At 43.8% G+C, this 25,316-nt stretch overlaps 1 protein-coding gene across 9 annotated transcripts in view; it reads right to left on the bottom strand.

The window, feature by feature from the left end:
- Positions 1-25,316, bottom strand: part of SCML4 (Scm polycomb group protein like 4) — a 184,788-nt gene that overhangs the window by 125,583 nt on the left and 33,889 nt on the right. Inside the window, exon 1 of one of the 9 annotated variants that reach the window (XM_073576068.1) lies at positions 15,684-17,312. The exons of 6 other annotated variants lie outside the window; for them this stretch is intronic. The gene's annotated coding sequence lies outside the window, so the exon portion shown is untranslated. Of the gene's footprint in view, positions 1-15,076; positions 15,648-15,683; positions 17,313-25,316 lie in introns of those variants that run through there. 2 more of the 9 variants (XM_073576065.1, XM_073576067.1) reach the window with 2 other exon arrangements.

Raw genomic sequence — 25,316 nt, 5'->3', positions numbered from 1 at the left:
TCACAATAGAGAGATAATGCACAAAGTAATGTCACAGTGCAGAATAATGGACGTGGTGATGTAACAGGTGGAAATCCATGTGGGAATGTCACAGTAAATAATAATAATAATAATAATAATAATAATCTTTATTTTTATATAGCGCTAACATATTCTGCAGCACTTTACAGTTTGCTTATATCATTGCTGTCCCGGATGGGGCTCACAATCTAAATTCCCTATCTGTATGTCTTTGGAATATGGGAGTAAACCGGAGTACCCGGAGGAAACCCACGCAAACACGTAGAGAACATACAAACTCCTTGCAGATGTTGTCCTTGGTGGGATACAGTAAAGGGATAATTAACAAGTTTACAGAACATGAAAAATGCTATGATATCACAACATAGAGATAATTCACACAGTGGTGTCAAAAGAGGGCCAGAGTGCTCAGTGAGCTTACAGTGCCAGGACTCATGTACTGATTTCATTTTACAGGTAAGAGGGAGGCCGCTTCACCAAAGCCTCCACCTTGAGCCAGTCACTATACTGGCTACTCTAACCCACAAAGCCCTCCACAGTTCTGCACCACCCTACATATCCTCACTCATCTTTTTCTATCACTTCACTCATGCCCTCCATTCTGAAACTGACCTAACACTAACATCCTATATAATCTGAACCTTGCACCTCCGTCTACAAGACTTCTCCTGTGCTGCACCAGTTCTCTGGAATTCACTACCCCAGATGATCAGACTGATACCTAGCCCCCATGTTTTTAAGCACGCTTTAAAAACACATCTCTTTAACCCCTTTCCTACAATGGACGTAATATTCCGTCCATGTGACCTGGGACCTAATTCCCATGGATGGAATATTACGTCATAGCGATCAGCGGCGCCCCCGTGGTGAGATCCACTGATCGCTGCCGGGTGTCACTGTTTGGGCACATCAGGTGCTCTCCAAACGCAACATGGCTTCTGATGTCAATTCCAGCCAATTCTGCCTTGAAAAAGTCAAATGGTGCTCCTTCCCTTCCAAGCTCTGCCATGCGCCCAGACAGTGTTTAAAGGCCCCTTCTCACTAAGCAATCTCGGTAGCGAGATCGCTGCTGAGTCACAACTTTTGTGACGTAACAGCGATCTCACCAGCGAGATCGCTGTGTGTGACAGCGATCAGCGAGCGGCCCCCCTGCCAGTATCGCTGATCGCTGCAAGAAATCTCTGGACATTTCTTTGGTCGCTGGTCTCCCGCTGGCCAGCACGCATCGCTGTGTGTGACAGCGGGAGACCAGCGATCAGGTGTAAAAAATAAAAAAAATAAAAAATATAGTTATTCTCACCTTCCGATGTCCCGTTCAGCCATCCCGCCTCTCTCCACGCTCCGGTCCCAGTGATCCTTTGCACGAATGACCGCGAGACTTTGTTATCCCGTGAGACCGTGACATCTCGCGGTCATTCATGCAAAGGATCACTGGGACCGGAGCGTGGAGAGAGGCAGGAAGACTGCGCGGGACATCGGATGGTGAGAATAACTATATTTTTTATTTTGATTCTATTTTTTACAGGATGGCCAGCGATGCCGGGCGCTCGGCATCGCTGTGCTGATCGCTGGTGAAGCTGTCTGTGTGACAGCTCACCAGCGATCACATAGCGACTTACTAGCGATCCTGACACCTTGATATCGGTGTCGGGATCGCTGGTAAGTCGCTTAGTGAGACGGGGCCTTTACCCCCACATATGGGGTATCAGCCTACTCAGGACAAATTGCAAAACAACTTTTGGAGTCCAATTTCTCCTGTTACCCTTAGGAAAATAAATTGGGGGCAAAAATATCTTTTTTGTGGAAAAAAATATGATTTTTTTAATTTTGACGCCCGGGCGTTATAAACTTCTGTGAAGCACTTGGGGGTTCAAAGTGCTCACCACACATCTAGATAAGTTCCTTAGGGGGTCTAGTTTCCAAAATGGTGTCATTTGTGGGGGGTTTCCACTGTTTAGGTACATCAGGGGCTCTCCAAAGGCAACATGACACCCGCAGACCATTCCATCAAAGTCTGCATTCCAAAACATCACTACTTCCATTCCGAGCCCCGACGTGTGCCCATACAGTAGTTTTCTCCCACATATGAGGTATCAGCGTACTCAGGACAAATTGCACAATAACTTTTAGGGTCCTGTTACCTTTGAGAAAATAAAATTTGGGGGTGAAAAGATCATTTTTGTGGAAAAAATATGATTTTTTAATTGTACTGCTGTACGTTATAAACTTCTGTGAAGCCCTTGTGGGTTCAAAGTTCTCACCACATATCTAGATAAGTTCCTTGGGGGGTCTAGTATCCAAAATGGGGTCACTTGTGGGGGGTTTCCACTGTTTAGGTACATCAGGGGCTCTCCAAACATGACATGGCGTCCGATCTGAATTCCAGCCAATTTTGCATCGAAAAAGTCAGACGGCGCTCCTTCCCTTCTGAGCTCAGCCATGCACCGAAACAGTGGTTCCCCCCCACATATCAGGTATCAGTGTACTCAGGACAAATTGCACAATAACTTTTCCAGTCCAATTTCTCCTGTTACCCTTGGTAAAATAAAAAAAAATGAACCTGAAGTATTTTTTTGTGAAGAAAAGTTAAATGTTGATTTTTTTTTTTAAATATTCAAAAAATTCCTGTGAAGCACCTGAAGGGTTAATAAACTTCTTGAATGTGGTTTTGAGCACCTTAAGGGGTGCAGTTTTTAGAATGGTGTCACTTTTGGGTATTTTGTATCATATAGACCCCTCAAAGTGGCTTCAAATGTGATGTGGTCCGTAAAAATTAAAATGGTGTTGCAAAAATGAGAAATCGTTGGTCAACTTTTAACCTTTATAACTTCCTAACCAAAAAAAAATTTTGGTTCCAAAATTGTGCTGATGTAAAGTAAACATGTGGGAAATGTTATTTATTAAGTTTTTTGTGTGCCGTATCTCTGTGATTTAAGGGCATAAAAATTCAAAGTTGGAAAATTGCAAAATTATCAAAATTTTCACCAAATTTCCGTTTTTTTTCACAAATAAACACAAGTTGTTTGAATGAAATTTTACCACTAACATGAAGTACAATATGTCATGAGAAAACATTGTCAGAAACACCGGGATCTATGGAAGCGTTCCAGAGTTATTACCTCATAAACGGACAGTAGTCAGAATTGTAAAAATTGGCCCGGGAGTTAACATGCAAACCACCCTTGGTAGTGAAGGGGTTAAACAAACCTATCACCTCAACTCACTAACCTTACTCTCCCCTGTTCCCTCCTTCTAAATATTATTCACAATCCACTCCCTCCTATTAATCGGTCTCCACACTCTCCATGCACACGAGACCTGCACTAAGAAAAATGGCTGTTACTAGATCATGCATCTTTATATGAAAATCACAATTTATTATACCGTAATTGCTCGATCTGAAATAACAAGCACTTTTCACCAATTGTGTCCCTCCCCCTATTTTGTTGTATATTATAAGTTTGCGAGCAGGGCCATCACTCCTAATGTAACTGTTTAAACTTTCTTACCTTGTATTTAATTTATTGCATGTATATGTCACCGCTTCCTTGTAAAGTGCTGCAGAATATGTTGGCGCTATATAAATAAAGCATTCTTGTTATTATTAATAAGAGTTTACACGGGAATCTGACAGACCGGAATTCACTTTTTTCTATGATTTCATTAGTTCCATGTTCATGCCTACACTTTCTTTATTAGACAAAGGTTGGATAGCATCACAACATTGTGGGAAAAATGCAATCAGGCCTCAACTTTATGCTCTTGTATGGAAAAATAAAAGTTGCAGTTAACCCTGCAACCAAATAATTTTTAAAAATGAGATGCAGTTCTCCAGAGATAGTCCATCCTTAAAGAATTCCTCTTCTATACAGTGACATATGTAGGAACCACACAATACCTAGCCTATGACTTATGCTCTGTCATGGGAAACTGTCATCCACAAGTATATTGGTAATCTGTTAGTAAATAGCATTTAAATCATGTTATTGTCAAGCCTGTAATCATGTCATTGTCAAGCCTGAAGAAGGAACATGTAGGTCTTAAACATGTTGCTTGGGATAGCAGTGGATATTTCTTTTCTGCCTTTTTAAGTTTTGTACTGTTGTGTTCCACCATTTATTGTGCCTTCTATACTACTAGATCAATAAAGCAATTCTTGTAAGACGATGTGACTGCTTGCTATAGTTTGGACTGTTGCTATTACTGGAGTATTTTGCCATGCACCTTGACAAGTGAACTGATTTCTCATGTTTCATGCATTAAGGCAGGGTTCCCCAACTCCAGTCCTCAAGGCCCACCAACAGGCCATGCTTTCAGGATTTCCCTTGTATTGTACAGGTGATGCAAATCCTGAAAACATGATCTGTTGGTGGGCCTTGAGGACTGGAGTTGGGGAACCCTGCATTAAGGGACACCCAATTTGGCGTTTTCCATGAAAACTCATACTTTTAAATGAGTTGCCAAATGAATTTAAAATCTAGTCCAGACATTGACAAGGATCAAAAAAAAAAAAAAAGATTTTTATTTGAAATAATAATTTTCTCCTTCAAACTTTGCTTTCGTCAGCGAAATCTCCCTTTGCAGCAATTGCAACATTGCAGAACTTTGGCATTCTAGCAGTTAATTTGCTGAGGTAATCTGGAGAAATGTCACCCCATGCATCTAGAAGCCCCTCCCACAAATTGGTTTGGCTTGATGGGCACTTTTTGTGTACCATAAGGTCAAGCTGCTCCCACAATAGCTCAGTGGGGTTGACATCTGGTGAGTGCACTGGCCACTCCATTACAGATAAAATACCAGCTGCCTCTTAAGTTTTGAGAGGATTGAAGCAAATATCTCACACCCTTTAGAGATAGCTATTGGTCTTCACAGGTGGACATTACTTTCATTGAAGCAGACAACTGGTGACCGGTAGAAATGTATGAATACTGGGACTAGTATAAATCCGATAGTGATGGGACATACATTTTCAACTTCAGGGCTAATCGGGGATGCATGTTTTTCATAACTCTACTTTGTGGCCGATGTAATGGAATGTACAAATCGATTTGGACCAACTTTTGTCGGATGCCATGATAACTTAATCTATGGGTTGTATATCCAGCACCAGGAGTGAAGTTAAAATCCAAAAACTTCATTAATACACATCCAAAAACACTTAGCAGTAGTGGTAAGGCCAACGTGTTTCGAACAATGCGGCTCTTAATTGTTTTCCATGCAAGATCCCACTGGTCTTTAGCTTCATCAGGGGCAAATCCAATATTCTATGCAGCTTCTACCAAGTTGCCATCTACTTGGAGAAGCTTTAATCCAAAACCTGTCATTTGGATGAACTATAGAACTGAATACACAACAGAAAAAAAATTAAATATATTATAGAGGGGTTACAATCAGCATCTCTGCATATACGTAGCTGTATTAGTTGCAGCACAGGTTTGCAGCTTGGACTCTGTGACAAATGATCTCCCTAGAGCCTTTTAACAGCCTTGATTACACAGTGATCAAGGGATAATTCTGCTGAAAAAGGTCTCTGTTTGCTCGTGGCAATGCCTGCCATATACGCTCAGCTTCACTTTATTTTTCTTCTGTATGTCAAAATTCTTAGCTCAAAGCTAATTTGAAAAAAAATTAAAATTAGTACAGTCCCAATATGGATAATTTATTACCTGGGCAGGTGTGTATATCACAATACTCTGTGATCCTGTAATTACATGCAGCTTTAATGTATACTTAAAGAGGAGAGATATAAAATGTAGATAGTAATTTCATGAAATATACAACTAAAGTCTCACTCCTTGTAATTGGATTACTAAAATACTGTAGATGACACTGGCATATTCATGGGGATGACAATGATTACATTAATGAACTGAAAATAGTATTCGGAGATGACAAAATGTCAAAGTCTCAAAAATTTGTTGAGATCTTATAGTTATTAAAAGAATATATTTTGTGCTCATTTCTAGGGAATGCCGACATTAGAGTAGCACAAAAATTCAGTTTACTACTGATGATAAATGAAGTTGCAAAATATATTACAAAATTTATGAAAATATTTATTCAGGGTTTTTGCTCACCAGAGTAACTTGAAGCTTCTATGATTTTATAAGTAATGTGTCTTTGCAAATTGTAGCTACCGTATTTTGCAGTGATCCATTAAATGTTGCTGTAATCTTGGGACACATGGAGGCTCAGTGGCTAGCACCATTACTTTCCAGTGCTGTCTTCCTTGGTTTTTGGGTACTATTGTTTCCATCCACACACCAAAGACTGGTAGAAAATTTAGCCTGTTAGCCTCAAAGGGTAGAGAAAGTCATAATAATGTATACGTAGGCGCTACTAAGTGAGACTAATAATTTTTTGTTTTATCTGGATGCATCAACCATTTTATATATTGTCTGACTGCTATTTATTTAAAGAAGTTGTCCAACTTTGGGAGCAATTTTGTTTTACGGTTCCGTAAAATAATTCCACTGTTTTGCTTTTAGAGGCTTTTTTGTTTTCCTACTTGTACAACATTGATGTGGTCTGGTGAGAGGAGCTAAAAGATAACAGTTAAAAGTAGGTATATTACTGGTGCCCATCTTTTTTATTTCAATATTGTTTTCACCTGTATAGTGAACACAAAGCTTTTTGACCCTTCAAAGAGACATGCCAGATGTTTGATCAGTGAATCTATGGGTACTCGTAGAGTATTTGTAAGCCAAAACCAGGTTTTGGCTTACAAATACTGATGTAAAATACTGATAAAATGCTGAACGTGGCCTTTGACAGAGTGGCAGAAGGCTCAGTCTTGTACTACTATGTGTGGGGTGCATCACATTTACTTGTGGCCCATAGGCCTCCACTGGCTTCAGGCTTCCATCTTCCAGAGCCTTCGCAGCAAAAAATCCAGGGGACACTGAAGTTGTTAAAACAGTCGAACTTTTACTTGGCAGCTTATGGTCATTACAATCTGCCATATAGGATAAGGACCAATGGGTTACAGTTTTTCCCACAGGTACCGGACTTAACTTCAGCCCTAGTTCTCAGAAAGGGTAGAGCATCCCTCTTGCTAACGCTTCTAACACTAGTAATTCTTCTCCACCAGTGGCAGTGTACCCAGATTCCATCACATCATGCTTCTGAGGGTGTGAGTCCATCTTTCCCTGTAGCTCCGCAGCTTTAGTACACCCAAGGGCCGTGACGCCGATCTCGAGGATCCCAGGCCGGCAGACGAACTTGCACAGAAGGGTTCTTTGGCAATCCATTGCTCCAAGTAACAGGCCCATGCTCTCGGTATTTTGATCAGTATTTTATCAGTGTCTCAAAAACACAGAATAGGTTTCAATTTTTCAGGTATAAGGTTTTTCTATGAGTTCCACTTGTGGTTTTGGCATACAAATACTGATGCAAAATACTGACAAAATACTGACGTGTATATAAGCAGTAAAAGTACAGTTACTCATTAAAAAGAGCGATAATGGGGAAATGATGGGTTGCCATTGGAGCTGGGGACAGCTGAAGGCCCCTGTAGCTGCCATTTTGGTCCTACGGTGAAGTTCAAAGAAAGGCTGAGCACCATAGAAGAACTGGGATTTTACTATATACTGCAAAAACTTTATAGTATAAGCAGTTTATAGTATAAGCAATCAAACGCTGGTTCAAGTCCCGTGGGGGGGGGCTAAAAAATAAAGGAAAATGTAGAAAAATAAAAAATATAAAAACTCAAAATGACCCCCTAAAAATTAAAAAAAAAAAAAAAAAAAAAACACATTTGTTATCGTCATGTCCAAATAAGTTCGATCTATTAAAATATAAAATTGATAAAATCTTTTATTACACACTGAAAAGAGCGAAAAAAATCGAAACATGAATTGCTGCTTTTTGGTTACTGTACTTCCTACAAAAATGCAAAAAAAGCAATCAAAAGGTCATATGTACATCAACAATGGTATGAATTAAAACATCACAGGTCTCAAAAAACAAGCCCTCAACCAAACCTATGGAGTAGAAAATTAAAAACTTTTAAGTCACAGAAAATGGTGACATAAACTAAGTGTATTTTCCACAAATTTTAATAGAATTTGTAACCACTAAAATAACAAAAAACTAGTTTGGTATTGTGGTCATTATACTGACCTGGAGTATTATAATGCTAGATAATTTTTACCACAAAATGAATGGTATGAAAACAAATCCCCAAAAATCATGGCGGAATTGCATGTTTTTCTACAATTTCACATAAATTGGGTTATTTTTCAGTACACTATATGGTAAACAAAAGGGTGTATTTCAAAAGTACAACTTTCCGGTACAAAGCAAGCCCTAATAATGCTATGTTGACTGAAAATATAATAGTTATGGCTCTTGAAAAAGGGGAGGAAAAAATGAAAATGCTAAAAAAGATTTTTTGACTTCTTATGGGTTTAAAGACCCCCGGCAGGCCCGCACAGACCCCCGGCAGTCCCGTACAGACCCCGCCCACACACACACACAGTCTCTGCCCACTCACCGCCCACACTCTTCCCCCCTCCTGAACTGGATGTGCAAGGAAAGAAGGGTTTATTTTCATTCCCATTTTTGTGCCCCATTGACTTGCATGGGTTTCCGGTATCGGAATCGGCGATACCAGATATTTTTGGGGTATCCTCCGATCCAATCCGATCCGATATTTCCCGATATCGGAAGGTATCGCTCAACACTACTCGCGACACATCCAGGTGTATTAGTCTAGCAAGTGGGGTCAGTGGAAAGGAGACAAGAAGGTGAACGTTCCCAGCCGCTGTTTGCATGCTCAGCCCGCACAAGCACGTCAGTACGCATGCGTACACACGTCAGCAGCATTCACACAGTGCTCACTCTGGGCTGTTAGCACTGTCAATTAAAAGTGCGGAAGGCTCCAATATGCAAATTATGGGACATAATGGTGCACCAAACTATTGGCCATGCACTGAAGCCACCTCATTTGCATACAAATTAAAAGTTATATTCCCAGGCACTATACTAGTAATAGGCTGGCATGATTTTTAGAAGGGCCAAGTCCCCTATATCACTGTATAACTTATTTAAAAAGTATTTGGGGGTGACAGACTCACTTAACAATGATAAGCACACAATCACTGTCCAATCTGTAAATATGCATATCATTTATATGAATGCTATATATTTTAAGTAGAAGCTGTGCCTGGTTTTCCTCTCACTTCCCCAGTTTACATAAGGCCTGGCTTGGCACATAGAGAGATGAGGCACAAGTGATAGAGACCATCCAAAATAAAATTAGGGACACCTTGACGTTGCTGGATGGCTTTTGCACTTTTAGATAAAAAAATGTAAACATTTTTCCTTACGTTTTTAACATGTATAACAATAGTGGAATTCATGTATTCATTCATACAAATTGTGCATTTAATTACATACATTTAAAAAATTAGGAAGTGAGGAAGTGAAGTCTAATGGCACGAAAGAAAGATAACTAGAACTTTATATAACTTGTTTCTCTAAATCTTTAGCAATCACTATGACTTTCTAAATTAATGCAGAAAAAATCTAATGTATACTGATTAACTATGAGCGAGGAAATTCCTTTCTGTGCCAACAGTGCTTGCTCCTTCTAATAAATATATGAGCACAATAGCTGACATAGCCTCATTCTCTTTTCTATTACCATGTTAAATATGTCTCGATATGCCTCACTCTATACTGTGTGCGCCATTGTTTGACTAGATGTTCTGTTGCTTGAATTACAAATTACACGCTCTTTCCTCACACCAGAACTTTGTGCAATTTGATTTTATTAAACTAAACCCCAGATTTTATTCTTCACATTTGTGAAAAAGAAAAGCACACCAGTCCTTATATTGGTAAATTATAGCCAGTCTACCAAGCATGACATTGATAATTTATCACATGAAGAAAAAGACCATTATTTCAAACTAAAGGAAGAGTCAGACTTCAGTATAACTTGTACAAGGATTGCAACGTAATGCTCGGACTGGCTGTCGTCTCTACCGCCCTGAGCACGACAGCATTTATTTCTATGCTGCTAAACGTGGACACAAACAATAGAGAAGATGCAAAAACTAAGTTCTCTGTCTTCTCCATACCTGTGATACGAGAGAATTGGTTCACAGTAAACTGATACTTGGCTCAAACTCTGATCATGCGAGATAATCGGATCACAGTAAAGTGACACTTGGCTCAAACTCTGGTCATGTGAGATAATCGAATCACGGTAAGGCCTCTTTCACACTTCAGTTTTTTGTGTCAGTTAAAATCCGCCAAAAAGGCAGACAAGCGGATCCGTTCCTAACTGATGTGAACGGATGTCACAGGATCCGTTTTTTAACGGATCCGCAAAACGAGGAAATTTAAAGGAAGAGAGAGAGAGAGAGAGAGAGATTTTTTTTGTCCGGCACCCAGACAGAATGTTGGGTTAAATCAGTGTCTGGAGGATCCGCCGCCCAAAAAAAAACGTTGCAAGTTCTATTTGGAAATCTTTGAGGATGTTGACGGACACCAACATTGTGGCGGATCTTCACAAAAACAGATGCAACGGACGGCAATCCGTCAAGATCCGCCAATAATGAAAGTCAATGGGGTCAAAAACGGATCCGCAAACAAAAATGGCGGATCCGTTTTTTTTCCAAATCGGCGGATCTTGACTGATTGTCAAAAACAGAAGTGTGAAAGAGGCCTAAGCTGATAGTCGGCTCAAACTCTGATCATGGCAAGATAATCAGATCACAGTAAACTGATACTGGGCTCAAACTCTGATCATGGGAGATAATCAGATAATCTTTATTTTTATAATAATAATCTTTATTTTTATATAGCGCTAACATATTCCGCAGCGCTTTACAGTTTGCACACATTATCATCGCTGTCCCCGATGGGGCTCACAATCTAAATTCCCTATCAGTATGTCTTTGGAGTTTGGGAGGAAACCGGAGTACCCGGAGGAAACCCACGCAAACAGATCACAGTAAACTGATACTGGGCTCAAACTCTGATCAGAGTTTGAGACGAATGTCATTACTATAATTGATTCAATTCTTTCAGAAGAAAGTATCATCGCCTGTGTGAGCGAGCCCTCAAAGGAGAGCCGTCCGTCCCATCAATTAGAAAGTTGGCAGGCAGAGCCCCAAGATGCTCCTGAAAAGGTATGTTTGGGATAACAATGGTTCTTGTATAGGACTAAGGGTCCCGTTACATTTACCGATGCAGCAGCGATCCCGACAACGATACGACCCGGTCAGGATCACTGGTGCATCGCTAAATGGTCGCTAGTGAGCTGCCAAACAGGCAGATCTCACCAGCGACGCAGCAGCCCATCGGCGGTCGTTACTTACCTGTCACACGCAGCGATGATGACGACTTCCGCCTGCGTCCATGCGTCGCTAGTCGGCGCCAGTGGGATGCCAGCAGGACGCCAGTGAGAAGAAAATGGCCCAGGACGTTCACGCGCGATCAGCGATATCCAGCGGGGGGCCGGGTCGCAGGTACGTGTCACATGTAGTGAGATCGCTAGCGATATCGCTGTTGCGTCCCAAAATCGGTGAAGCTTTAGCGATATCGCTAGCGATCTCACTATGTGAGAAGGGGGCTTAAGTCTAGGCTAGGAGTCATTCAGCACTCATAGAAACATCTGAATAAGTGATTAATGCAGACTTTCCACTCTGGTACTAGGAGACTTGGTGATGGGCAAATCTTTTATTGATGACTCTATTTATTATACATTGTCGACATTGAAATAAATAGGAGGTGAGTGGGAAAGTGTAAGAAATGGGCACCAATTCCCAGTGGATTTTAAATGTAATTGCTGCTATTATTTTACAATTCAAATAGGTCAGACATGATGCAGTCCTCTAATAATGGTGTGTCTTCCAGTGATCTATTGCTGCCACTATTTCTAGAAAACGACCGCCTCTGACACATTGCTGAGTTAGCTTCTACATATCAATGCCTTGTGTGTAATTAGGACACAGTCAATCTATGCCTGTGCATTAGTAGGCAATTTTGAGTTAACTAGTTCCTGCACGTGTTTCTTTTAAAAACATCATGTGTAGCTACATTTTTACAGAAAAGATTAATAGAATGTGATCATTATTTATTTTTTTGCATATATAGTCAGGCAGGTGATCTTGGAATCTGTGAGGCAAATTGCTACTATGGTAGCTGTGCAAGATAAAACTAATGGCAGACACAACTTTTTGAGGTAAGCACAAAAGCCTACTGCTAAGACCTCATTCAGATATCAGTGATTGTTCACATTTGCAAAAACGGTCCGCGTTTCAGCAGTGTTTTAGATACGATTTTCAGCTGCTGTGTCTGTTTTCACCATCGGAGCTTCATTTATGATTTTCATTTATGAAGACAAAAATTGAAAATCTTCTCCTTCCCATTACAATGTTAATCACAGACTGTACGCTGATGCCCATCCGATGCTGTTCATGATTTTCATGGACCTATGGACTTGTATGGGTAATTTCTATGTGGTCAAATGTTCCACAAAAAAATAAACTTGTCAACAATAACAGACTTTAATGAGCGTGTGCTCCATCCGAAAATCACTAATAAAATACATACGCAATTCACAGACGTCTCAATGAGAACGAATTGTGATTGACATAGCTAATGGTACATGTAAGCTGTCTGTGTGGAAAATGGACAGCAAATGGATCCAATGTTCGCCTAAGGCCAGGATCACACATGCGAGGAATACTGCCGAGTCTTGCATGTTAATACCCGGCACTGCCGGCGGCACTCGGATCGGAGGGTGCGCTGTGCACAAAAATACATGCAGCCGCACGCTCCGCTCCTGAGTGCCGGGTATTAAGATGCGAGACTCGTCCGAGTTTCTCGCATGTGTGGTCCCGGCCTAAGTGCGAGTGTACATGGACTATTTTGCACAAGGACCACTGATTTTCAGACAATATCTTAAAAGGAACATGGGAAATTCTATCCTGAATGAGCCTTCTTCAGCCACACAAAAATATAATATGTAGTGTTAAAAGGGATAGCAATTTATCTGGAAATATGATATAGTAATATGCATTGTACAATAAGCTATAATTCTTCTAGATACCAATGAATAACACTATACAAACTGGATGAATATACTGGATGAATATACAGGATGAAAAGAAGTGTGAAAACGAATAGGAACAAGGTATTGCAAGCTAAGCACAGAAGTCCCATATAGCATTTTTACTAGACAAAGTGAGTTAACACGTTAAAAATAACTATTTACCCACACCACATTTGCTATGTGCTGGCACAAACCACCCTACTAAAAATATACACAAGAACACAGTTTGTAAATTGCTAAGCAGGCACACAGATATTCAGTGTTACAGTAGATATGGGGAAAGGCAACACAATATTAAAATGTGACTACTATTCTATATATTTCTATATACAGGCATACAGTTGGGCCTATCTCACCGTGTAACATACGGTAGAGTTGGTCGATACAAGATTTATTAGGTCACTGCTGAAATAAGCTGTGGATCTACTCTGCAAGCGCTGTCCAACATGAAACTCCAGCTTTCTACAGCTGATTTACTAGGAGGCAGATCTACTGGTACAATTCTATATATTCTTCAATAAATAACACAGGTTGAGAAAAATAGATTACACACAAGAGACTGGCACAGTCTTCATTCCAGCAGAAAATCAATATGCATTACGGAGCTAAAAATCAGACCCAATACAATGTCTCATTTATATCAAGTCCATCTCTGAGGGATGAGATAGCAATTTTGATTTTCAGATGAATCTGAATAATAGAGCTAACTTCCATTACCTCCAAAAACAAAAGACTTTGGATTGTCCTCTTCTGTCAAAAAAATAAGGTTTTTTTTTGTTTTTTTTTCAGTAAATCTCCTATTCAGTGCAGAGGCTCACAAATAAAAGCAGCACACACTAATATTAAATGTAGAGGCACCTGTGTATAGCTTGTATTTACCATTTCTGGGATGACAGCCACATTGGCTCCTTCTTCCCTTCTCATATAGTTCTACTAAAGCAGTCTACATTTCTCATAGCGCATCTGAATCTTTAGCGGTACAGAGGATGTAGTCTGAGTCCTAACAGTAGTAGTAAAAGATCTGAGGCAAAGAAATGTCACCCCCTAATCAATGTATCCTATGTGAAGCAGCTTCAGGCTATTTACTCTGCCTCCTGCTTGCGATAAGTTTTCCATGTCAGCTTTAACAGGAATCAAGGAGAAAGGCTGAAGCAGCACCTCATAGAATGTAGTGTGGACAAACAGAGCGAGACAGTAGAGATTTATAATTGCAACTAATCGTTGTGTGGAATCACATACTATATTAATGCTCTAGGCCGAAATAATTTCTTCAGTTGCATAAGGCAGATACAGAGGAGCAAGGAGAGTGGAGCTGAAAGGGGAAGCATCTGAGAGCTACCAGGAGTGATTTAATGGATGATAAAATCCAGTAGTTCACAAGAAGTCAGGGACTATTGTACTGTCTACACATAGGAGCATGCACTGGACTGATATTACACAATTGTTCATTATCGAAGATTCAAAATATATGGCAGTAATTGAGCATTGTTAATACTCAGATCCGCTGCCAAAATATTAGTGGTGATCGATTAGATTTTTTAAACAATTTGCTATAGTGCCTTAATTGAATACTGTCAACCATATATTATATTTTCATATAACTCATTATGGCCCTGATTCATCAAAACCAGCGAGCGAGTATTGATGAGGGGGTGTGTTTGAGTAAGATCCTTGTAAGGCAGCAGTAACACCGTGCGCAGTGAAGAGGCAGTGACCCACAAAATTCAAACACAAAAGTCCAATCCACACAAGTGCATATAACTAGTATCCATTTCACCATTTGCAGAATATATATTATACGGCAACGTTCATTTTACAGACACTAAACACGCCAGTCTTCCTGACTAGTTCCCATGGGTGACTATGCACCATATCCAAGTCTCTGTTCACACAGCATTACATGTTGCAGGCACTACACACGCTAGTCCTCCTCTGACTAGTTCCCGTGGGTGTCTTGCACCGCTGTATCACAGTCTTTTTACTCACACAGCCATACACAGTCCAGGATATCCTCTGGATCGCAGCCGGGCACCATATCCACCTGTTTTGCTATCTTTACACACGCCAGTCTTCTTTTGGGCACAGGACTTCCACCTCCGGTTAACCTCTGAGCACAGGACTGTACACATCCGAGACCAGTCACCGTGGATGACTTGCATCTCTGTGTACAGTGTGGGTGCCAGGCCTATTGGCTCCGCTCTGTCCTGTGCTCTGCACACCAACTGCTCTGCACAGCAACAAGCACCAACTCACTCTGGCCCTGACACACCTGAGACTCACTAAGCACTCACTCAGTCTCTCACTAACCCTTTCCTGCAGGGCTTTTATCACAGAAACATGTGGCTTTCAGCCACATGGAAACCTGGATCCGGAATGGAACAGACTGCAACACTATCATACTGCAATCTGTTTCAAACACAACATCCAGAGCAGGTTTTCCCTACCTCTGTCTTGGACACTAACATGTCCATGACTAACACTTATATTATCAGTCTGCATTGCAGTCACAGCTACGCCTGTGACTGCCATGCAAACCTATGGTCTTCATATACCTCCGTGCATATCCTGGGGAGACTACACAGAGACCCCCTACCTGTGACATCGGTCTCTGCTTCACCATTGCAATCCCAGCTACACCTGTGACTGCAATGCATTCCCATAGCCTCAATATGCCTCCATGCGTGTCCTGGGGAGAACACACAGTGCCCCCTAGCTGTAACAGGGGTCACTGCCTCACACCCTCTTGATTCATTAACAGAGTCTTGCGAATGGCATGCGCCTTGGTGTTCCATGCCAGACGTCTCACTCTAGTCCCTGACTGAAGTAAGATTTTTGGCGCAAGCTATGTGACAGCTCGTCATGAATTAGACGAGCTGTGGCCTCTTGGCTCAGTGCACTCTATCCAAGCTTTGCCCATATTGAGAAACTCGCATGAGAACGCCAAAAGATGCTAAACTTTTGCACAACTTCATGATGAACAAAAACTTTGCGACTTTGAGCCTTGAGCTTAGGTTGAGCTGAAGTAATTTGATAGATTCAATTTGCTACCAAACGTATTACCTATGAATTATGCTACATATATCTGTGATCTGACACTGTTACTCCAGAGCAATACTAACTGAAGCAAATGGCTTCACTGATTAATGACACATTTAAGCTGTTTACCGTGATTGCTAACATACTGTGGGAGGTATCAAAAGGGGTCTATATAATGGCACTCACCAACAAGCTAAATACAGCTGTTTTTATTTACCAAGCCAAGACCAGGCAGAGAATATCAGCTGAGATTCATTGTCACATAGTCGTTCCTCTGAGAATAACTTAGAGAAAGATTAACTGTTCTTACGATTGTATAAATAAATTAAATTAAATGATCCACTAAAAAACAAAACAATCCAGATATAAGCAAACCAAGTTTACACACAGTTCATTGCTTGACATTTGCTACATTACAAGAAATATTTTTAAAAGCTGGTGCAATGCTGCTGACTACAGAAAACTCTAATTGTATTTTCTATTACATAGTTGTTGTTAATTGTAAATTTTTTTTGGCTTGTTTACAGTGTTGGGAGTCAATGGCAATGGATTTTGATATGATGCGGGTAACATTTGCATGTAATTTACATGTTTCTTATATGTTTATTACTTCTATGCTCCAAAAACCATCTCAAGGTATGTGCATGCTATGGCTTGGACTGGCCCATAGGAGAACAGGAGAATCCTCCGGTGGGCCCCTGTGCAAGACCAAAATAAAAATCCTGCAAAAAACGCTGTCACAAAATTCTCAGAAAATTACTGAAAGAAATGCTGATGTTTCCTTACGCGTCCTCTGATAAAATAATATAGGTAAATATAGCCTACTAGATGGTGGCCCAATTTTAACGCATCGGGTATTCTAGAATATGTATGCAGTTTATTTTTGAAGATTTAATAATAATGTAATAATGCACCCCCCAATCCTGATATGTATGGTTCTCTCACCCCCAATTCTGATATGTATGGTTCTCTCACCCCCAATCCTGATGGGCATGCTACCCCTCAACCCCCTATCCTGGTATGCATGGTCCCCTGACCCCCCAATTCTGGAATGCATGGTCCTCTCATCCCCCAATCCTGGCATGCATGGTCCTCTCGCCTCTCTTTCCTGGTATGCATGGTCCTCTTACTCCCCTTTCGGGGTATGCATGGTCCCCTCACCCCCCAATCCTGGAATGCATGGTCCTCTTACCCCCCAATCCTGGTATGCATGATCCTCTCACCCCTCTTTCCTGGTATGCATGGTCCTCTTATCCCCCTTTCGGGGTATGCATGGTCCCCTCACCCCCCTATCCTGGTATGCATGGTCCTCTCACCCCCCAATCCTGGTATGCATGGTCCCCTCACCCCCCTATGCTGGTATGCATGGTCCCCTCACCCCCCTTTCTTGGTATGCATGGTCCCCTCACCCCCCTTTCCTGGTATGCATGGTCCTCTCACACCCCAATCCTGGTATGTATGCTCACCGTCACCCCCCTTTTTCCTGGTATGCATGGTCCCCTCACCCCCCAATCCTGGTATGTATGGTATCCTCACCCCCCCTTTCCTGGTATGCATGGTCTCCTCACCCCCCTATCCTGGTATGCATGGTCCCCTCACCCCCCTTTCCTGATATGCATGGTCCCCTCACCCCCCAATCCTGGTATGCATGGTCCTCTTACCCCCCTTTCGGAGTATGCATGGTCCCCTCACCCCCCTTTGCTGGTATGCATGGTCCTCTCACACCCCAATCCTGGTATGTATGCTCACCATCACCCCCCTTTCCTGGTATGCATGGTCCCCTCACCCCCCAATCCTGGTATGCATGGTCCTCTCATCCCCCAATCCTGGTATGCATGGTCCCCTCACCCCCCTATCCTGGTATGCATGGTCCCCTAACCCCCCTTTCTTGGTATGCATGGTCCCCTCACCCCCCCTTTGCTGGTATGCATGGTCCTCTCACACCCCAATCCTGGTATGTATGCTCACCATCACCCCCCTTTCCTGGTATGCATGGTCCTCTCACCCCCCCTTTCCTGGTATGCATGGTCCCCTCACCCCCTTTCCGTGTTTCCGCCACCAATGAGCGACGCGGCCCTGTGTCCGCGACCAATAAGCAACATGGCCCTGTATCCCCGAACAATCACTGACGCGGGCTTCTGCGACCAATTAGCAATGCGGGTGTGCCCCCCCCCGCTCTCCTCTCCACGCAGCCGGCATTGCGGTGTCAGTAATGTTTAGCGCTAAAGACCGTAGATGACGTAACTCTCGCGAGAGGGGACGTCATCAGCGGTATAAGCTGCAAAGCATTACTGGGAACGCGATGCCGGGCGTGTTGGAGAGAGAAGGAAAATAGTCTGAGGGCCACATGAAGGCGAGTATGTTTGTGTTTTTGTTACCCATGGCCACCTTCCGACGGCCTCCGATGTCTTTTCCACGCTCCCGGCCTCGCGTTCCCAGTAATGCTTTGCAGCTTATACCGCTGATAATGTCGCACTCTCGCGAGAGTGACGTCATTGCGGGTCTAAGTCGCAAAGCCTTACTGGGACCGTGAGGCCGGGGGGGTGGAAAGGACATTGGAGGTCGTCGGTGATACTAATTTTTTTTTATCTTTTTAACGAAATAATCCCTGCGGCTGATTAAGCGCTGACCCCGACTGCGCTGGCCGCTGATTGGTCGCGGCCGCCAGGCCGTGACCAATCAGCGGCAGGTGCAGCTTACCGTTAGATACAGTTGCGCCTGTCGCTGATTGGTTGCGGCCTAGCGGCCGCGACCAATCAGCGGCCCGCGATTTCGGTTACAGACAGACACGATAAGGTGTTTATATATATATAGATTGTGATTGACACTCCGGGGGTGAGAAAAAAAATTCAGACAGAATGTTAAAAGAATATCTATATTCCGGGCAAACTGTCTGTAATTAATATATTTTCATTTTCCTAACAGCATGTGGACTTCAGCAGGTGGCAGAAGTTAAATGTGCTTATTTATCATTTTCCTACTCTCTGTTGAGTCAACAAAATACAAGCTGATAAAAAAAACATAAAACCCATGGTTTTTATTAATGAAATAATACCAGCTTCAATTACTGTAAATTGTTGTTGCCACTCATGAGTATTCCTTAAGGGTTTATCTGGGATTTTTTTTTTTTTACTAGGAGGTTAAAAAAACTAACAGGCAGGTAGTTGCCATCTACCTGCTTGTTGTGCCCGGTGACGATCTATGCCAGCACAGAGCGGTCACGGACCACTACTGCCGGTGATTCAGCGGCTTACGCTGACGTCACATTGAAAGTGCAGCAGATTCTCTTCCACTCTGCTGACAGGCAGTGACTGCCATTGTCATGCCTAAGTGTGGGGATCCGGCTGTCAATCAGCATTATGTCTGTCGGCAGTCTCGCTTTGTCATCAGAACGGCCTGGAAGAGGAAGCGCTGCACTGTTGACGTTGAGATAGCGGGGTTTGTCACTGTGTACTGAAAAGAATAGTGCACATTGACAAGATGCTACTTGGCATCCGTCAGTACTGACAACCACAGCCTCGGCCCCCAAAGAATGCAGCCTTGGCCCCCTGATGACAACTCGTTTGAGTATCCCAGCATGCATTGGGATTTTCAAACGAAGCATCATCAAAGAGGAAGTAGTAAAAATATATATAGCAGTTAGTTGGAGTAGTGAGGAAATGGTAGGGACTTTTTAAGCAAGGTATACTAGAAAAGAGATTAGATTATGACAAACAGACAGACATTTGGGATTAAAATACATTTTACTTTCATATCACCCCTTTAAAGAAGTTGTCCTATGAAAACAAGTTATTATAAATAGGTGATAACTTGTTGATTAGTTAACAAGGAACGGTAGTGCGTGTTCTCGACTTGCATTCTGTCCATTCTAAATGGGGCTGTTGAGTGATTGGCTCTGCTTTTTCCACCCATAAGGAATGAAAGGAGCGTCTGTCAAGCTTCTAACTTGCTGCGTCGTTTTGTAACGGGATAGTTCCAATCTACTGGTCATTGCGGTCAACCAGGTTTAAACAATCTCCAATTGGTCATCCAGCAAATATATCATAACGTATTCTAACGAGATAGACCCTTTAATTAAAAAAAATCTGTAAATCATATTTTGATCTTAATCAGTCCGATCACCTAATTGTGAATTGTGAATTAAATAGCAGATTTGTCAACAGCAGTTGTTTCATTGTTGTCAGGTAGTAACAGGTGTTGTTTTTCTACATTGAAGAAAGTTAAAAAAGGAAAAATACGTGCAAATTGTAAAAAAAATATGAACATGCATTGGTTGTTCATCAGTAAGGTAAAGATGCCAAACTTTATGTAATACATAAAAGTACTGAGTGCAGCTGACTGCAGTAGCAATAGGGTCAGAGATACATTACTATGCAAAAGTTTTAGGCAGATGTGTTAAAAAACCCAGTAAGAACGTTTTAAAAAATAGAATTGCTAATAAAGTATTTTATGATTTAACAAAATGCAAAGTGAATGAATAAAAAGAAATCTGAAATCACATCAATATTTGGTGACCAAACTTTACTTTCAAAACAGCATCAATTCTTCTAGGTACACGAGAACACAGTTTTTGAAGAAACATCTTGAACTAATCACAGATGTTCTGTAGGTATAGGCTTGTGGAAATCCTTCTGTCTCTTTATGTACCGTATATATTTGAGTATAAGCTGACCCAAGTATAAGCCGAGGCACCTAATTTTACCACAAAAAACTGGGAAAACTTATTGTCTCGAGTATAAGCCTAGGGTGGGAAATGAAGCAGCTACTTGGTAAATTTTAAAAATAAAAATAGATACCAATAAAATTACACTACTTGAGACATGGGCCCCATAAGATGCTCCATACAAAAATATGCCCCATATAATGCTCCATAAAGTTGATGATGGGCCCCATAAGATGCTCCATACAAAAATATGCCCCATATAAAGCACCATGAAGTTAATGATGGCCCCATTAGATGCTCATATAATTAATGCTCAATAATGCAGTTTATGCTGATCATATACCCTATATTGCTGCTGCAATAAAAAAAGTCAATCACTTCTCGTCGCTGACTGCTGCTCCTCAGCATTGCCGGGTCTCTGCAGTAGCTGATCAGGCAGAGGGTGCCCACTAATCACATCATCGGGCCCTCTGACCTGAACGTCATAGAAGAAGCGGAAGACACAGCGCCGCAGTGGAACTGTGTGGGGAGGGGGGCCCCACGGTGTGTCCGGGCCGGAGCCGGGGGGCCGCCATCTGGGTTCCTGGGGGAACTGTATTAGTGCATAGCCCAGGCCATGCACGTGGCCTGTAAACCGCCATCCCTGGAAACTGCAACACAATCCTGTTTAGGGGGACTGGAGTCTCCTTAAAACCCGTGACTAAGCGTGACCCCGCTGTTCTTCATAGGGGGTCGCCACCTCAAACGACCCCTTTAGGGAATGTTGTGCCCCTACTCCCCTGGGTGCTGGAGCACCCGAAGACGACGCCAGATCCTCAACAACTGGGCCCAGCAACTACGACACCAAAGTATCTTCTTCAGAGATGCCGAGGGACGACAGAATGGATAAGTGGTATTATAGATGGAGCGCCCTCACTCACCAGGGCCGTGGGGTACTCGGTACCGGGCCGGTTGATCTTCTCAACGGGGGGTTGTCACGGCAGCAGTCACCAGGGCCGTGGCCCTGGGGCTCCATTACAAAAGGGGTTGTTTCAGTGTGCTTATGGTGGTGAAAGTTTATAAGCGATTTGTGACGCCACCTGTGGTGTTCGGCAATGAAGATGTAAGCCGACGCTGCAGACAGATCCTCTGGGACAGATGGTGTGGTGCAGCAATGATGTTATAGCCCTCCACAGGCAGGGCTGTAGTCCCATGGCAGAGTAGGTGAAGTGACACTTAGATGGTGTAGTGTCGTGCGCAAGGGATGTAGCAGTGTCGGACAGGCTGGTGCAGGAATAAGTGGAGGACACCAAGGCATGTAGTTCCAAAGCTTTACTCACAGTCTGTTGTGGTACAGGTGCCCACATCCATGCCGTGTCCTCTGGGTCAGGAGCTCAGCCAACTTCCAGGCAAGATGAAGTTCTCCTTTCCAACACTCCGCCAACATATGTGCCTTTTCTGAACGTCTCCCTCTTAGCACCTTTGAGTGAAGTACTCACAGTACTGAGCTACACTGGAGTTCCTCCTGTCAGATGTTCTGATGAACTCTACTTGTATGGCAGACAGCTGTAGCCTACTTTGGGGACTCCTTCTACCTAGTCCCGACTCACTATCGTTGCTGTTGTGCCCCCAAGTCTTGTGTGGGAATAAAGTGGTCACTACTTCTATTCCTCCGGTGTCTGCTGCAGGACCATTAGTATCCTTACAACCTCGGGGACCAGGCCCCAGCCTTGCGCTTAGAACTTGGGAAGGGTTCTTCTCTAACCCTGGTCCTTGTTCTCGTATTCTCCTCACATTCCGTACTAATCCTTTCCTTCTTGTGGAGAATCAGGCTTTCTAAAATGTCTCTTTCCTGTGCCAGCAGACCCAGGTCACTGAGGTCTGCTGCAGCACTTCCATCAATCCATCTCTCTCCTGGGGATCTCTCAAACTCTCTCTCTCTCGGTCAGACTGACTGACTGACCTAGTCCTAATCATCTCCCGCTCTCTTGTGCAGACTAAGCTCCACCCACCTCCCAGCACGTTTCGTGTTCCAAGCAGGGAGCCACCAAGGGGTGCTATGCTACACTCCAAGCAGGGAGCCGCCGAAGGTGCTTTGCTGCACTACTTTGTGGTGTGGGGTGCAGGTCTTGGAGTGTGGTCAGGTGTCTCCACTTTACCTGGATAGTGGGGTACCACACCTCAGGAGGAGGTGCAGTACTTCTGTGGGGACTGAACCCTCAGGGGCGCCACGTAGACACTAAGGACCCGTAGTCGGCCATACCACGGCCTTATAGTAGCCAGCCTCTGCCGGGGTAGTCGTACTCCCTTTAATAGTGTTTGGTTGTTTTGAGTCCCTGCGTGGACACTTATTGTTATTTTTTCCGGTTGCTTAGTATAGCCCTAATGGCATTCATTTATAAAAGTTATTTTCAAAAGTATACTCAGTCTCGCGACTCATCACTGCATCCTGTGTACCTGCTTTACCACATTTGGCATAGTCGGCAGGATGCAGTCCCCGAGCGCAGACAAGAGCACCCCAGACCAGGGCAGGGCCGCGAACTCAACAGATAACGGGGCCCTCATTCCAGCATCTTTTTGGGGGCTATGCTGAGCAACCTGCCTAGGTTTTCCGGCTCCAATACAATGCTATGGAGCTGGGCAGAGCGAATGCGGGGGCTTTTCCGGATGCACCCGATGACTCCCGACCTGGAAGCTGAAGTAGCCCTCATGGCATTAGATGGGGAGGCTCGGAATTCAGTAATGTTGAGGCCCCCGGGACTCCGCAACACCTTTGGTAGAGTTTTGCAGATTTTGGAACAGACTCATGGGGACCCGACCAACGTGGGGGAGTTAAGGACCTGGTTGTTCAGTCATTTGCAGGGGGAGGGGGAGACCATCACCCAATATATATGAATGTCCTCCAAGAGTTGCACACAGCCATTGAACGGAAGGACGGCGTAGGGGTAGGACCTATTGACATTACACTACATGACTTGTTGGTGACTGGTCTGCGGGATCCATTAATAAAGCAGGCATTACGGGACCAGGTCAGAGTAAAGCCAGGTATGGATTTTGTAGAGGTGAGGAGTCAGGCCCGTGCTCGAGAGCAGAAGCAGGGAATGGCGGTCCCCGTGGGGAAGGTCTGGAGTGTGGAGGCTTCTGTGAACGCAGTCGAGGAGCCTAAATGGGTAGAGGAGATGAAACAGGAGTTGAAGAACATCAAGGGCGAGCTGGCCGAAGTTTAAAGACACACTGAATCTGGGACTGGACAGTCTAGTTTCAATCCCGGCCCCTGGGGGCCCCGCGCTACCCGGGGTGGCCGATCCTCACAGATCCGGTGCTATGAGTGCGGGGAACTGGGCCACTTTGCCCGAGAGTGTCCGCAGCGTGGGAAATACCCACCCCGGCGGGCATTAAACTAAAGGGCTCCGGGCTGAGGGGACGCCGCTCGGAGCCAGAAATCACGATCAGGGGTGGTGGAAGTCCCAAAGATTTGGTCGCAAAGTGTCCGGTGGTATGGGAAGAAGTCGACGGCTTGGCCGTCCGGTGCCTAGTGGACACGGGGTCCCAAGTAACCACTATGCCTGCCAACTTATTTCCGGCAGAATTTCCTCGAGGCAGCGAGACCCCAATGGGGGCCCATGATCAAACTGGTAGCCACCAATCAACTACCGGTCCCTGTTGCCGGAGTGGTGTGGGTGCAGGTGACACTGTGTGGAAAATCCCTCGGTCGCAGAGGAGTGGTTCTGACTCAAGGGGAAACTAATAATAGCATCCAGTCACCCTAGGCATGACCATACTGCGGGAGTTTGGCAATCTGCTCCTCAATGATCCAATGCACGAGACCCTGAAGCAGTGGGGTTCCTGCACGGCCCAAGGACAGGTATTTCAACAGTTGGTGCTGGGAGCGCGAGTGCACCAGGACTGCCAGGAGGGCGAAGCTCTGGGTAAGGTCATCGCACTGGCGGCTCGCCTGCTTATACTGCCCCCCGGACAGACAGTGATGGCTCTGCCAATACGAGCCTCGATACCATTGGAGGGCGTGGAATTGCAGGTGGATCCATGCTACTCGGAACACTTGCCTCCTGGCATACTGGTGACCCGCTCCTTGACCACAGTGCAGAAGGGACTGTCCTGGTGCGCTGCATCAACCTTGAAGACCAAGACATCGTCCTGAAGCCCCGGATTGTACTGGCCAAGCTAATCAGGCCTTTGGAAGAAGTGCTGCCGGCCCCTGCGGTACAATTCAGCGCACAACCCGAGGACCCATGGGCAGTGACTATCCAGACTATACAGGAAGCCGAGATCTCAACCCAGGAGAGGGGTCAAAACATCCTGGAACAAATGCGGGCCGAGCTCTCCGGTCTGACTTCAGCTCAACTTTCCCAGATAAAAACACTGCTTGGACAGTATCATGACGTATTTGCTAGTCATGAGGAAGATTTTGGATGCCCCACCGCCATCACTCATGAAATTCCCATGGCAGGAGTGGCCCCCATCCGCGAACGATATCGGCAGATCCCTCCACAGCTCTACCAAGAAGTGAAAATTCTACTGGCTCAAATG

This window comes from Dendrobates tinctorius, unplaced genomic scaffold (assembly GCF_039654945.1).
Source record: "Dendrobates tinctorius isolate UK_male_01 unplaced genomic scaffold, ASM3965494v1 ptg000046l, whole genome shotgun sequence".
Lineage (NCBI taxonomy): Eukaryota > Metazoa > Chordata > Amphibia > Anura > Dendrobatidae > Dendrobates > Dendrobates tinctorius.
Note: the sequence above shows the minus strand (reverse complement) of the source record. Positions and strands in the feature narration are given on the sequence as shown.